At 64.5% G+C, this 12944-nt stretch overlaps 5 non-coding genes across 5 annotated transcripts; 3 read left to right on the plus strand and 2 right to left on the minus strand.

Annotated features, from left to right (window-relative positions):
• Window positions 1–4816: 4816 nt before the first annotated feature.
• TRNAG-GCC (transfer RNA glycine (anticodon GCC)) lies at window positions 4817–4887 on the minus strand. The gene has a single exon. It is a non-coding gene; the product is annotated as a tRNA-Gly (tRNA).
• Window positions 4888–6161: 1274 nt separating this feature from the next.
• On the minus strand, window positions 6162–6244 carry TRNAL-CAG (transfer RNA leucine (anticodon CAG)). Its single transcript has one exon. It is a non-coding gene; the product is annotated as a tRNA-Leu (tRNA).
• Window positions 6245–6797: 553 nt separating this feature from the next.
• Window positions 6798–6869, plus strand: TRNAD-GUC (transfer RNA aspartic acid (anticodon GUC)). The gene has a single exon. It is a non-coding gene; the product is annotated as a tRNA-Asp (tRNA).
• A 764-nt stretch (window positions 6870–7633) lies between these two features.
• Window positions 7634–7705, plus strand: TRNAG-UCC (transfer RNA glycine (anticodon UCC)). Its single transcript has one exon. It is a non-coding gene; the product is annotated as a tRNA-Gly (tRNA).
• A 300-nt stretch (window positions 7706–8005) lies between these two features.
• On the plus strand, window positions 8006–8077 carry TRNAE-CUC (transfer RNA glutamic acid (anticodon CUC)). Its single transcript has one exon. It is a non-coding gene; the product is annotated as a tRNA-Glu (tRNA).
• Window positions 8078–12944: the final 4867 nt, after the last annotated feature.

Raw genomic sequence — 12944 nt, forward strand, 5'->3', positions numbered from 1 at the left:
TCTCTGCTTTTCGACATGCTGTCTAGGTTGGTCATAGCTTTTCTCCCAAGGAGCGAACGTCTTTTCATTTCGCCGGCGCGGCCGGCGTCTGCAGTGCTTTGGGGCAGCCCCCCCAAATGAAGTCTTTCCCGCTTTCCGTTCTTTCCCCGTCTATTTGCCATGAAGTGATGGGACGGGATGCCATGATCTTAGTTGTCTGAATGTTGAGTTTGAAGCCAACGTTTTCACTCTCCTCTTTCACTTTCCTCAAGGGGCTCTTTAGTTCTTCTTCGCTCTCCCCGAGGCAAAGGGGTGAAGACGGATGTGGACCTGTGCCTCGAATCCCACCACCGCTTAGTGGAAGTGAGAGAGCTCGCAGATCCGGGGGGGCGGGCCGGCCCGGCTGGGCAAAGCTAGCCCACCGGCCTGGAGGCGGCAGATGCGCTCGAGGCAGCGATGCCTGCCAGGGAGGACTACCCAACCATCAGGGTGTTTCCCTTGCCTGACCACAGCTCTCAATCCTACCGGACTGAGGCAAGATTTCCCCAGGCCTCCCTCCCCCACTCGTAACCAAAGGTGGGCACTGGGGCGCCCTCACACCCACACCCACCCACACACCCACCCACCCACCCACCCACACACACACACACACACACGCACAGCGCCCTGTTCCCCGCACCCCTCCCCTAGTTATGACATCTACGAGTTTCCCATTCTCATCCAACTGTCTATCCAGGATCCACTCCATCCCTCTCGCCAACCTGTCATTGTCTTCCCCTAGGAACTCTCCCCGAGGGTAATCGCCCACCACAGTCTCCCCTTGGGCCAATCTCGAGGTCATCTTTCCCCAAAGGGTTTCATTCCACGTCCGTTCAAGGACTGTGTCCTTCGGAGGGGAAGTGGACGGCCGACCAAGGGCACCAAAGTGCAGCGAGGGCGGCACAATCGGGTGGGATGGCGCCGAGTCCCCTATGGGAAAGGAGCCCCCGTGGCCCGACGTGTGCTTGCCGTGGCCAAAGGAGGTTTCCTTGAGGCCCCTGCCGGGGCCGTGGGCATCAGCGTGCGTGGGGGAGAGTATGGGACGAAGGTGCTTGGGGCCATGGCTGGTGGGCGCCCCACGTGGATCAGGGACCTGGGCAGAGCGATCATCGCAGGGAGAGGGGGCGGCGGCGAGCTGAGGGGCTGGCAGGCAGGCCCAGGGGTGCTTGGGTGGAGTCTTCCTGGAGGGCCAGCATGAGGGGATGGGTGGGGCTCGAGGGAACCTGGCCGAAAGATCGGCAGGCCGCTCGAGCAGGCCCTCTGCAGGAGCATGGGCGAGGTGGCAAAGCCCTGCCAGGCGCATGTGAGAGGCTGGGATGGATCTGTGGGAGGTAGGGGTGGGCGTAGGGTCGGGGTGGGTCCGCGGAGCCGGAGGGAGGCCCGCACTGGTGAACCTCAGGGCAGGGCAGGCCAGGCCAGGCCAGGGCAGGACGTGGGAGGGGTGGCCCGAGCTCCAGGGCGTTGGTGGCGGGGCCGGGGCGGGGGCGGATGGGTCCGAGCCTGGAGTTGGAGGGAAAGGCAGAGGGCAGGCCGTGACAGTGATGGGGCTGTGGCATGAGGAAGATGGTGGGGGAGCACTCCATTCATTTGGGCGGGGTGGCGGGTGAGCGGGCGAGCCACACTGGTGCGCGGTGCTGCAGGCTGCTCAGGCTCAGCGGTGGGCTGAGGACGCAGGCAAGCCAACGACAGAAACGGGGTCCCAGATGGGGGCCAGACCTGGTCCGAGATGGGTGGGCCCCCCTTACCGCCCCAGAGACCAAAGTCACCACTCATCAGGAGCAAATGTCCAGTCTCGGGTGTGACATGGCTGGGGGCACACGGTGGGATGGGGAGTGGTGGTTGGCCGCTCGGGTGGCTGAGATTTCACGAGGACCAAGGAGAGCTCCCATGTGACCGAGCACAACCGTCCCTCCAGGGTACACACCCGCAGAGGGCAAACCTCGGGGAGGTCTGAGGGTGCCCACACCGCCACGGACACGGCGACACTGTTTGCCATGGCCAAGACACGGAGCAAACCCCAGCGCCCATCCACACGTGGCGGGCCCGAGAAGAGGTGGCACAGATGTAGCATGGAACCATCACTCAGTCATAAAGAAATAAGTCAAGTGTTGCCACTTGTCACAAGCAATGATGGACCTAGAGACTCTTACACTTGGTGAAGCACGTCAGACCGCGTTGGACAAAGGCATGTGGAACGTGTGAAAGAATACAAAACGGAGCTATTTGCCGAGGAGAAACCCACTCACGCAGAAAACCACCTTAGGGGAACGCCAGCGGAAAGGCAGCGCTGGAGGGATGCGTGTGCAGCTGGGACGAACAGATACGCAGGACCCTGGATAAAGGGAGAAGCGCCAAGGTGATCCAGTTCAACACAGGGAATAAGCGTCAGTACCCTGGAATCCCCTCGAGTGGACAAGAATCTGAAAACATACATGAAATCCAAAATCCCGTGTACAACACGGGAAACAGAATCACTTTGCGGTCCATCGGAAACGAGCACAATATTGGAAACCCACTGTGCTTCAGCAACAACCGTGACTCCGACAATGGAATCGGCTTTGCAGAAGAAACGAAATCAACAGGCAAGTAAGTCGGCCGGGAACAGACGAGCTGTCCCAATCCCACCCTGGGTACATACCCGTGAGAGCCGCAACTCTTCATTCGGAAAGACACATGCAAACCCCACGGTCATAGCAGCACTGCTTGCCATAGCCGAGACGTGGAGGAAACCCTAGTGCCCATCCCCAACGGCTCACCCGCGTAGGTGCCATACCAGAGACAGGGAGAGAATGGGATGGCACTGAGCCGTCCACGCGAGTGCATTAGTGTCACTGGCAGCAACAGCGGAAGCTGGAGCTGCGCAATATTACCCTTGGTGAGGGAAGTCAAACAGGCAGGGTCACAGATGGGTGGAATCTTAAGTGTTGTACAAATTCACCCCTGTGGCAACCAGCGACAGACTCTCAGACTCGGGAAAGCAGCCTCGGGCTTCCCAAGGGCAGAGTCACGGACGGAGGGATGGATGAGGAGCCGGGCTCAACGGATGTACCGTACCAGTACTGCGTAGAAAGGAGAGGAGCAACAAGGAGACACGGAATACTACAGGGAATGAGATCCCGTATCCTGTTCACCTGTAACGGAAACCGATCTGAAACCCTCATCCCACCTGCACAGGAGGGAATCACAACGCTGTACAGCGGACACGGGCACCAGGCTGTAGTTGTACACTTCCAGAACAACAACTGCCACTCCGGGGAAGTCAATCAGTCGAGGATCGGTCCACCAGTAGGACAAAGAAGAGCTCACATGATGATCCAGCAGACCCAATCCCGGCTACTCATCGGGAAAAGACAACACGCCCAATGGGAAGAGAGGCGGGCATCCCCCAGGGTCATCGCAGCCCTCGGTGCCGTAGCCGAGACGTGGGAAACCCTCACGTGCCCGTCGGCCCGTGGCCGGCACGAGAAGGTGAGGCAGATACGTACCGTGGAATATGACGCAGCCATCAAGTAGGAGCGGCCATCGCCATGGGCCCCAACGCCGGACGGACCCACAGAAGGGTCCACTGCCTGAAGTGAGTCGGGTGGAGAGGGACAAAGCTCTGTGGACTCGAACAACGAATACCAGTGAATCTGTGTGCAAAGGGGAAACCGACCTTGAGACGGAGAAAACGTGCATAGGGCTAGCCAAGGGGAAAGGCAGGGGAGGGACGAAGTTGGAGTCGGATCAAGAGATAGGAAATACTGTACTTACAGTCGATGAGCAACAGAGCTTTCCTCTGTAGCATGAGAACTGTATTCGTGTCTCGCCTTAACCTACACTGGAAAATCACCTGGAAAAGAACAGGGGACTGAATCACTTTGCCGAGCACCTGAGACTAACCCAGGACTGTAAAGCAGTTCTCCTCGTGTTGGAAGAAGCAGAAAGAGGAGCAGGCCCTGGCCTGGGGTAGGGGGTGGGGGGAGGCAGGCCAGTGCGCCAAATGCAAAGGCAGGTTCCTGGACAGCCTGGGATTTGGAATGGCTCAGGGAGGACCTGGGCGTGGTGGGGGGGGGGGGTGTGCAAATGGGGGAGGTGGGGAGCCGGGTGGGGGTGGGATGGGGGTTGCGTTTGGGGAAGTAGGGGCACGGTGAGGGTGCAGGCTGAGGTGGTGGTGCTCTTGGGGGCAGGGCTGATGCTGAGGTGAGGCGCGCAACAGGGTTTCAGGGGCATGGGGTGGTGTTTGAGGCGGTGAGGCCGTCCCTGTTGGAGACCCATTTCTGCCGAGGGACGGGAGCTGGTGGACTTCTTTGGAACTCCTCCTGCAAGACGCTGGTCCAGGGACCCTCCAGGCGAAAGGGAGGTATGCTTGCCAGATGTGGCAACTTCCTTGCTCCTGACTGTGCAAACGTAGTGTGATTGATTCTCGGAGTGTGGGGAGAGTGAGGCAGGGAGCTTGGAGACGGACGTTGTGAAAGGTGAAGAGGTGGTGCGGGCGGCTGCCAGCCGTGGGCTATTCCTTCCAGTGCAATCCCTGAGCCCCTGGCTGGGTCCGGGTGAGGAAGCGGGCAAACACAAGAAAGGCGCCTGGACGCACGGGCGGCTGAGCCCGCAGGGCTTGGGGCCACGGAGGCTTGGCAGCAGGGCCTTTTCTGGGTGGGGTGGGGGTGGGGTGGGGTGGTGGGCGTCTGCGTGGGAGAGGCAGCGGGCGGCAGGTAGCAGCCAGCGGTTGCAGGAGCGCTGCCTGGAGCGTCTTTCAGCCGGCAGACCTAGCTGGGCTCTGGGGCTGCACTGCGGGACCAAAAGGGGACGCTGCGGCTGCATGGGCCGGGAATCGAACCCGGGCCTCCCGCGTGGCAGGCGAGAATTCTACCACTGAACCACCCATGCACCGATGGCCAACGCCGCCCGACGCTGCCCCAGGGGCGCTGACCGCCACCCGCCCGGCACTGCTCACTGCTCGCCCGTCGCCCGTCGGCATCTATCTGCTCCATCGGAGCAGGAGACGACGGTGGGGAGCGGGGAGAGGGGGCGACCTGAAAGCCAGGATCCGGGCACGTGCAGGACCACAGGGCGCGGCGCTCTCGGAGGGTCCCACTCGGCCCGTCGCGCGCCTTCTGCGCCGACCACGGCCGCCGCGACCCTGTCGGTGTCGCCCGAGGGGGCCGGGAGCCGACGCCTCCTGCCCGGCGCCGAGATCCCTGTCAGGTGCAGGCGCTGGCGCTGCGTGGTCGCTGCGGCCGCGCGCCGACGTTCCTCTCAGCGACCGCCGGGTCCCGACCCAAAGGCGTGTGAGCCCGGCTCGTGCGCTCTGGCGGGCCGCGCGCCCGAGGTCCGGCTCTGACGGGGTGGTGGTGCTGGTGAGGAGGGGCCATTTGGCAGAGCGGCTCCTGGCTCGGGGACTGCCGGCTGAGGCAGGGAGCGCGCTCTGGAAGGGCTTGGCTCCGGCCCGGGCAGCGGCTTCCCCGGGAAGGTCGGGGGCGCCGGCCGGCCGCCGGTGGGCGGGCTGCACGGGCACGTAGGGCTTCTGCTCCCTCCCCAGAGGAGCACCCTTCCCGGGACGGACTGGTGCCAGGAAGACCGGTGTTCGCTGGCCAGCAGGAAGGCTGGGAGGCACGTGTCCCTGGCGGGCGGCAGGCAGGTGTGGCCCGGCCAAGGCCGCAAGGCGCAGAAGCGTCGAGGGCACGCAGCAACCCCCCTGGCGGGCAAGGCTGGGGCTCGGCCGCCTCGGTGTGACTGGGGAGCGCAGGCGGGCCGGCGGGGCGGGTGCGGAGGACAGACAGGGTGCCGGCCGGTGGGAGAGCGGCCGGGGGCGGACGTGGAAGCAAGGCTGCGAGAGCGAGTTGGCCGTTCCCCGGCAGAAGTCGGAGCGCCGGCGACGCGAGGAGGGCTTGCCAGCCGCCGCGGGGCTGCGTGCTTCGGTGCGGCCGGGGGCGGGGCGTGGCCGTGGGAGTGGGAGGGTGGGCGAGGGTGGGCGAGGGGGAAGCGGGGAGGCAGGAAAACCAGCAGCTGCAGCTGCAGCCAGCTGGGGAGGAAAGATGCGCTGAGGAGGACTGAAGGTTCCTGGGGTGGGGGTGCAGGTGGCGGGAGGCAGGGCGTGTGTGGAGCAAGGCAGTGGCGCGGGGAGGACGGGCGCGTTTGTCCGGCGGGCCAAAAGGCTGGCTTGTCAGGAGTGGGATTCGAACCCACGCCTCCAGGGGAGACTGCGACCTGAATGCAGCGCCTTAGACCGCTCGGCCATCCTGACGGCGGGCCTGGCTGGGCGCGTGGCCGCTCGCCTGGCTGGGACCCGACGCGGCGCGAGCCCCGGCGCCCTTGGCGGGCCGCGCGCCGCGCCGCGCCCGGCAGGCAGGCAGGCAGGCAGGCAGGCAGGCGGCCGTCCGGGGTGGGTGTCGACGGAGCCGGCGCGCGGCGGCCGGCCGAGGCGCCTGGCTCGGCCGCCGGTCGCTCCCCGGACCCAGCCGGGCCGTGGGCGGGCCGGCCCCTCCCCAGCCGCGCCTTTCCTGGCCCGACGCCGGCCGGCGCGCGCCCACCGTGTCCTCGCAGCCTCGCTTGCCTTCTCGGGCCCCCTTCTCCCGGCGGAATGCCCGCGTGGGAGGCAAGAGGCGGCGCGCCCTGGGGAGTGTCCAGTGCCCCGGGGGTCCGGGGCCCTGTCGGGGTGGCGGGCTGCCGCTGTGAGCGAGGCGGTTGGTTGGGTGCCCGGTTGGGTCGGGACCCGCGGTGGCCGGGGGCCCGTGCTGGGCAGGGGTCGCGTCGGCAGGCAGCCCGAGAGCGGCCGGGCGGTAGGACGGTCGCCGCCGTCCTCGTTAGTATAGTGGTGAGTATCCCCGCCTGTCACGCGGGAGACCGGGGTTCGATTCCCCGACGGGGAGGCCACACACCCTTTTTGGTGGCCGCGGTCGCTCTCTGTCCTGCCGCCAGGCCCCCAGAGGCCCTTCGTCTGGTCCCGCCGCCTTTGGGCGAGGCGCCAGGGCGCGGTGCGCGGCCTAGCCACCGTCGACCCCCTCTCCCCGTGCGGGCCTCCAGCCCGAGCCCTTTGTGGTCGCCGGGCGCACGGTCGCCACGGCCGAGCGAGGGCCTCCTTGGCCACCCCACGGCCTTGCCCGACCAGAGCCGGAGCTTGCGGCCCGCGGGGCCGCCCGGCCGCCCACGCACCCACTCCCACTGGCCGCCTGAGTGGGCTCCTAGGCTCGCGACGCCCCCGCCGTGCGGCTCGGCACAGCGCCGCGACGCGTGCAGGCAGCTGGGTCCCGTGTCCCCAAGTCGTCGTGGGAAGTGGCCGCGCCCAGAGCCCGGTGGAGAAGGGCTTTGGCCAGCTGGGTGCGGGAAGCTGCGTGCCCCGCGTTGCCCGCCGGAGGTGAGGGCGGAGGCGTTCGCGGGCCGCGGCGGGGAGCGAAGGGCCGCAGGGCCGCAAGGCCGTCGGGCCGGTGGACCACGGCAACGGCGTAGCGCCGACGCGCATGGGGCGCCGCGCGGCTGCTGGTGGCGCCGGCGGCGGCGCAGAGCCTCCGGCTGACGGGGCGTCCGGGCAGGGATGCGGAGGCGGTGGCGGCAGGGGCGGCAGGGGCGGCGGCGGCGGCGAGATTATGCTGGGGCGAGCCCGGGGCCGGCGTCCGGCGGCCGCCCGGGCTGTGTAGCGTTGGTGGTATAGTGGTGAGCATAGCTGCCTTCCAAGCAGTTGACCCGGGTTCGATTCCCGGCCAACGCAGCGGGCCGACCTTTTGCTGAGCTGCACCGCCCTCCCGGCACGGGCGATGGCGGGGAGAGAGAGCTGGGAGCGGGGAGCCAGCCCGCTGGCCCGCGGCTTTTGGCGTGTGTGCGAGAAGCCGGCGGCGCGCGCAGTGTTTTGAGGGGGCTGAAAGCAAGACGGCACGCCAAGGCAGGAGGACTGACGGGGCCGGCGGGCGGCTGGACTTGCAAAGGCCGGGTGTGGGCGGCAAGGTGGCGCGGGCGGGTGGCATGGAGGCGCTGGGTTCAGCGGGAGCAGGCGAGGGCCTTGCCCCGACGCTCCCTGGTGGTCTAGTGGTTAGGATTCGGCGCTCTCACCGCCGCGGCCCGGGTTCGATTCCCGGTCAGGGAAGCCTTTCTTCTTCCTCTCCGGAGGCCTGCCACCTGCCGGGGTCCTCGCCGGCGACCCTCCCACCTTTACCCTTTTAGCCTACGCAATGGCAACCCACTCCAGTCCTCCTGCCTGGAAAACCCTATGGACCGAGGAGCCTGGGAGGCTGCAGACCATGGGGTCGCTAAACGTCCCATAGGACCGAGCGACTTCACTTTCACTTTTCACTTGCATGCATTGCAGAAGGAAATGGCAAGCCACTCCAGTGTTCTTGCCTGGAGAATCCCAGGGACGGGGGAGCCTGGTGGGCTGCCGTCTACGGGGTCGCACAGAGTCGGACAGGACTGACGCGACTTAGCAGCTCAGCACTGCGCCAGAGGCCCCCGGGACCCTGCACCTCCAGCCCAAGCACGATTCAGGCCACCTCCGCCGTCCCCCGGGGCAAACCTTTGTTGGCCGCAGTGGCAACCTCGCGCCGCTTTCACCACGACCGGCCTGAGGCCTCCCATCCCCCGCCTCCCTCCCTCCTGAGGGGCTGCGGCTGCTGGCCCTGGTGGCGGCCGTGAAGCTCCAGGGCTTGTGCTGGTTCTCCTGGTGTCGGGGGGGGCGGGGGGAGGGGGGGCGGGGGGCGGGGCCGGTGAGGAGGTGGGGTGGGATAGGGCGGGGTGGGGATAGGGGCGGGGGTAGGGGCGCGAGCTGTGGTGGTCGCCAGCGGGGGCCAGCGCGGCAGGGGCGGTGGCCGCAGCCGAAGGTGAGCGAGGGGGATGTGCCTCGGAGAGTGGGGGCCAGTGGCCACGGACACGCCTGCCTTCCCATGTCCCTCATGCCAGCCCCGTCTCTGGGCGGCTTGGCCACTGCGCGCCAGGTCCCGGGCTGGCTGTGACTCCCGTATGGTGCTGCTGTCTCCGAGAGGGTTCTGGTCTTGAGTGGGCTCTGGGAGGCGGACCACGGCGCCCGGGAGGCATCGGGATCAGTTCAGTCGCTCAGGGCACTGCAGCAGCCAGGCTTCCCTGTCCATCACCAACTCGCGAGGCTTGCTCAAACTCATGTCCGTCCAGTCGGGGATGCCATCCAAGCCTCTCGTCTTCTGTCGGGTCGTCCCGGTCTCCTCCTGCCTTCCATCAGGGTCTTTCCCCGTGAGTCAGTTTTGCGGGTCGGGTGGCCAGAGGATTGGCGTTTCGGCTTCAGCCTCAGTCCTTCTAATGAATATTCAGGACTGATTTCCTCGAGGATGGACGGGTTGGGTCTCCTCGCAGTCCAAGGGACTCTCAAGAGTCTTCTCCAACACCGCAGTCCAAAAGCATCAATTCTTCGGCACTCATCCTTCTTTATACTCCACCTCTCACATCTGTACGTGACCGCTGGAGAAACCGTAGCTTTCACGAGACAGACCCTCGTCACAGACCTCGTCTCTGCTTTTCGACATGCTGTCTAGGTTGGTCATAGCTTTTCTCCCAAGGAGCGAACGTCTTTTCATTTCGCCGGCGCGGCCGGCGTCTGCAGTGCTTTGGGGCAGCCCCCCCAAATGAAGTCTTTCCCGCTTTCCGTTCTTTCCCCGTCTATTTGCCATGAAGTGATGGGACGGGATGCCATGATCTTAGTTGTCTGAATGTTGAGTTTGAAGCCAACGTTTTCACTCTCCTCTTTCACTTTCCTCAAGGGGCTCTTTAGTTCTTCTTCGCTCTCCCCGAGGCAAAGGGGTGAAGACGGATGTGGACCTGTGCCTCGAATCCCACCACCGCTTAGTGGAAGTGAGAGAGCTCGCAGATCCGGGGGGGCGGGCCGGCCCGGCTGGGCAAAGCTAGCCCACCGGCCTGGAGGCGGCAGATGCGCTCGAGGCAGCGATGCCTGCCAGGGAGGACTACCCAACCATCAGGGTGTTTCCCTTGCCTGACCACAGCTCTCAATCCTACCGGACTGAGGCAAGATTTCCCCAGGCCTCCCTCCCCCACTCGTAACCAAAGGTGGGCACTGGGGCGCCCTCACACCCACACCCACCCACACACCCACCCACCCACCCACCCACACACACACACACACACACGCACAGCGCCCTGTTCCCCGCACCCCTCCCCTAGTTATGACATCTACGAGTTTCCCATTCTCATCCAACTGTCTATCCAGGATCCACTCCATCCCTCTCGCCAACCTGTCATTGTCTTCCCCTAGGAACTCTCCCCGAGGGTAATCGCCCACCACAGTCTCCCCTTGGGCCAATCTCGAGGTCATCTTTCCCCAAAGGGTTTCATTCCACGTCCGTTCAAGGACTGTGTCCTTCGGAGGGGAAGTGGACGGCCGACCAAGGGCACCAAAGTGCAGCGAGGGCGGCACAATCGGGTGGGATGGCGCCGAGTCCCCTATGGGAAAGGAGCCCCCGTGGCCCGACGTGTGCTTGCCGTGGCCAAAGGAGGTTTCCTTGAGGCCCCTGCCGGGGCCGTGGGCATCAGCGTGCGTGGGGGAGAGTATGGGACGAAGGTGCTTGGGGCCATGGCTGGTGGGCGCCCCACGTGGATCAGGGACCTGGGCAGAGCGATCATCGCAGGGAGAGGGGGCGGCGGCGAGCTGAGGGGCTGGCAGGCAGGCCCAGGGGTGCTTGGGTGGAGTCTTCCTGGAGGGCCAGCATGAGGGGATGGGTGGGGCTCGAGGGAACCTGGCCGAAAGATCGGCAGGCCGCTCGAGCAGGCCCTCTGCAGGAGCATGGGCGAGGTGGCAAAGCCCTGCCAGGCGCATGTGAGAGGCTGGGATGGATCTGTGGGAGGTAGGGGTGGGCGTAGGGTCGGGGTGGGTCCGCGGAGCCGGAGGGAGGCCCGCACTGGTGAACCTCAGGGCAGGGCAGGCCAGGCCAGGCCAGGGCAGGACGTGGGAGGGGTGGCCCGAGCTCCAGGGCGTTGGTGGCGGGGCCGGGGCGGGGGCGGATGGGTCCGAGCCTGGAGTTGGAGGGAAAGGCAGAGGGCAGGCCGTGACAGTGATGGGGCTGTGGCATGAGGAAGATGGTGGGGGAGCACTCCATTCATTTGGGCGGGGTGGCGGGTGAGCGGGCGAGCCACACTGGTGCGCGGTGCTGCAGGCTGCTCAGGCTCAGCGGTGGGCTGAGGACGCAGGCAAGCCAACGACAGAAACGGGGTCCCAGATGGGGGCCAGACCTGGTCCGAGATGGGTGGGCCCCCCTTACCGCCCCAGAGACCAAAGTCACCACTCATCAGGAGCAAATGTCCAGTCTCGGGTGTGACATGGCTGGGGGCACACGGTGGGATGGGGAGTGGTGGTTGGCCGCTCGGGTGGCTGAGATTTCACGAGGACCAAGGAGAGCTCCCATGTGACCGAGCACAACCGTCCCTCCAGGGTACACACCCGCAGAGGGCAAACCTCGGGGAGGTCTGAGGGTGCCCACACCGCCACGGACACGGCGACACTGTTTGCCATGGCCAAGACACGGAGCAAACCCCAGCGCCCATCCACACGTGGCGGGCCCGAGAAGAGGTGGCACAGATGTAGCATGGAACCATCACTCAGTCATAAAGAAATAAGTCAAGTGTTGCCACTTGTCACAAGCAATGATGGACCTAGAGACTCTTACACTTGGTGAAGCACGTCAGACCGCGTTGGACAAAGGCATGTGGAACGTGTGAAAGAATACAAAACGGAGCTATTTGCCGAGGAGAAACCCACTCACGCAGAAAACCACCTTAGGGGAACGCCAGCGGAAAGGCAGCGCTGGAGGGATGCGTGTGCAGCTGGGACGAACAGATACGCAGGACCCTGGATAAAGGGAGAAGCGCCAAGGTGATCCAGTTCAACACAGGGAATAAGCGTCAGTACCCTGGAATCCCCTCGAGTGGACAAGAATCTGAAAACATACATGAAATCCAAAATCCCGTGTACAACACGGGAAACAGAATCACTTTGCGGTCCATCGGAAACGAGCACAATATTGGAAACCCACTGTGCTTCAGCAACAACCGTGACTCCGACAATGGAATCGGCTTTGCAGAAGAAACGAAATCAACAGGCAAGTAAGTCGGCCGGGAACAGACGAGCTGTCCCAATCCCACCCTGGGTACATACCCGTGAGAGCCGCAACTCTTCATTCGGAAAGACACATGCAAACCCCACGGTCATAGCAGCACTGCTTGCCATAGCCGAGACGTGGAGGAAACCCTAGTGCCCATCCCCAACGGCTCACCCGCGTAGGTGCCATACCAGAGACAGGGAGAGAATGGGATGGCACTGAGCCGTCCACGCGAGTGCATTAGTGTCACTGGCAGCAACAGCGGAAGCTGGAGCTGCGCAATATTACCCTTGGTGAGGGAAGTCAAACAGGCAGGGTCACAGATGGGTGGAATCTTAAGTGTTGTACAAATTCACCCCTGTGGCAACCAGCGACAGACTCTCAGACTCGGGAAAGCAGCCTCGGGCTTCCCAAGGGCAGAGTCACGGACGGAGGGATGGATGAGGAGCCGGGCTCAACGGATGTACCGTACCAGTACTGCGTAGAAAGGAGAGGAGCAACAAGGAGACACGGAATACTACAGGGAATGAGATCCCGTATCCTGTTCACCTGTAACGGAAACCGATCTGAAACCCTCATCCCACCTGCACAGGAGGGAATCACAACGCTGTACAGCGGACACGGGCACCAGGCTGTAGTTGTACACTTCCAGAACAACAACTGCCACTCCGGGGAAGTCAATCAGTCGAGGATCGGTCCACCAGTAGGACAAAGAAGAGCTCACATGATGATCCAGCAGACCCAATCCCGGCTACTCATCGGGAAAAGACAACACGCCCAATGGGAAGAGAGGCGGGCATCCCCCAGGGTCATCGCAGCCCTCGGTGCCGTAGCCGAGACGTGGGAAACCCTCACGTGCCCGTCGGCCCGTGGCCGGCA

Source organism: Bos grunniens, chromosome 3 (genome assembly GCF_055505025.1).
Source record: "Bos grunniens cultivar Pamir isolate PY7600 chromosome 3, Bosgru_T2T1.0, whole genome shotgun sequence".
In the NCBI taxonomy this organism is placed as follows: Eukaryota; Metazoa; Chordata; class Mammalia; order Artiodactyla; family Bovidae; genus Bos; species Bos grunniens.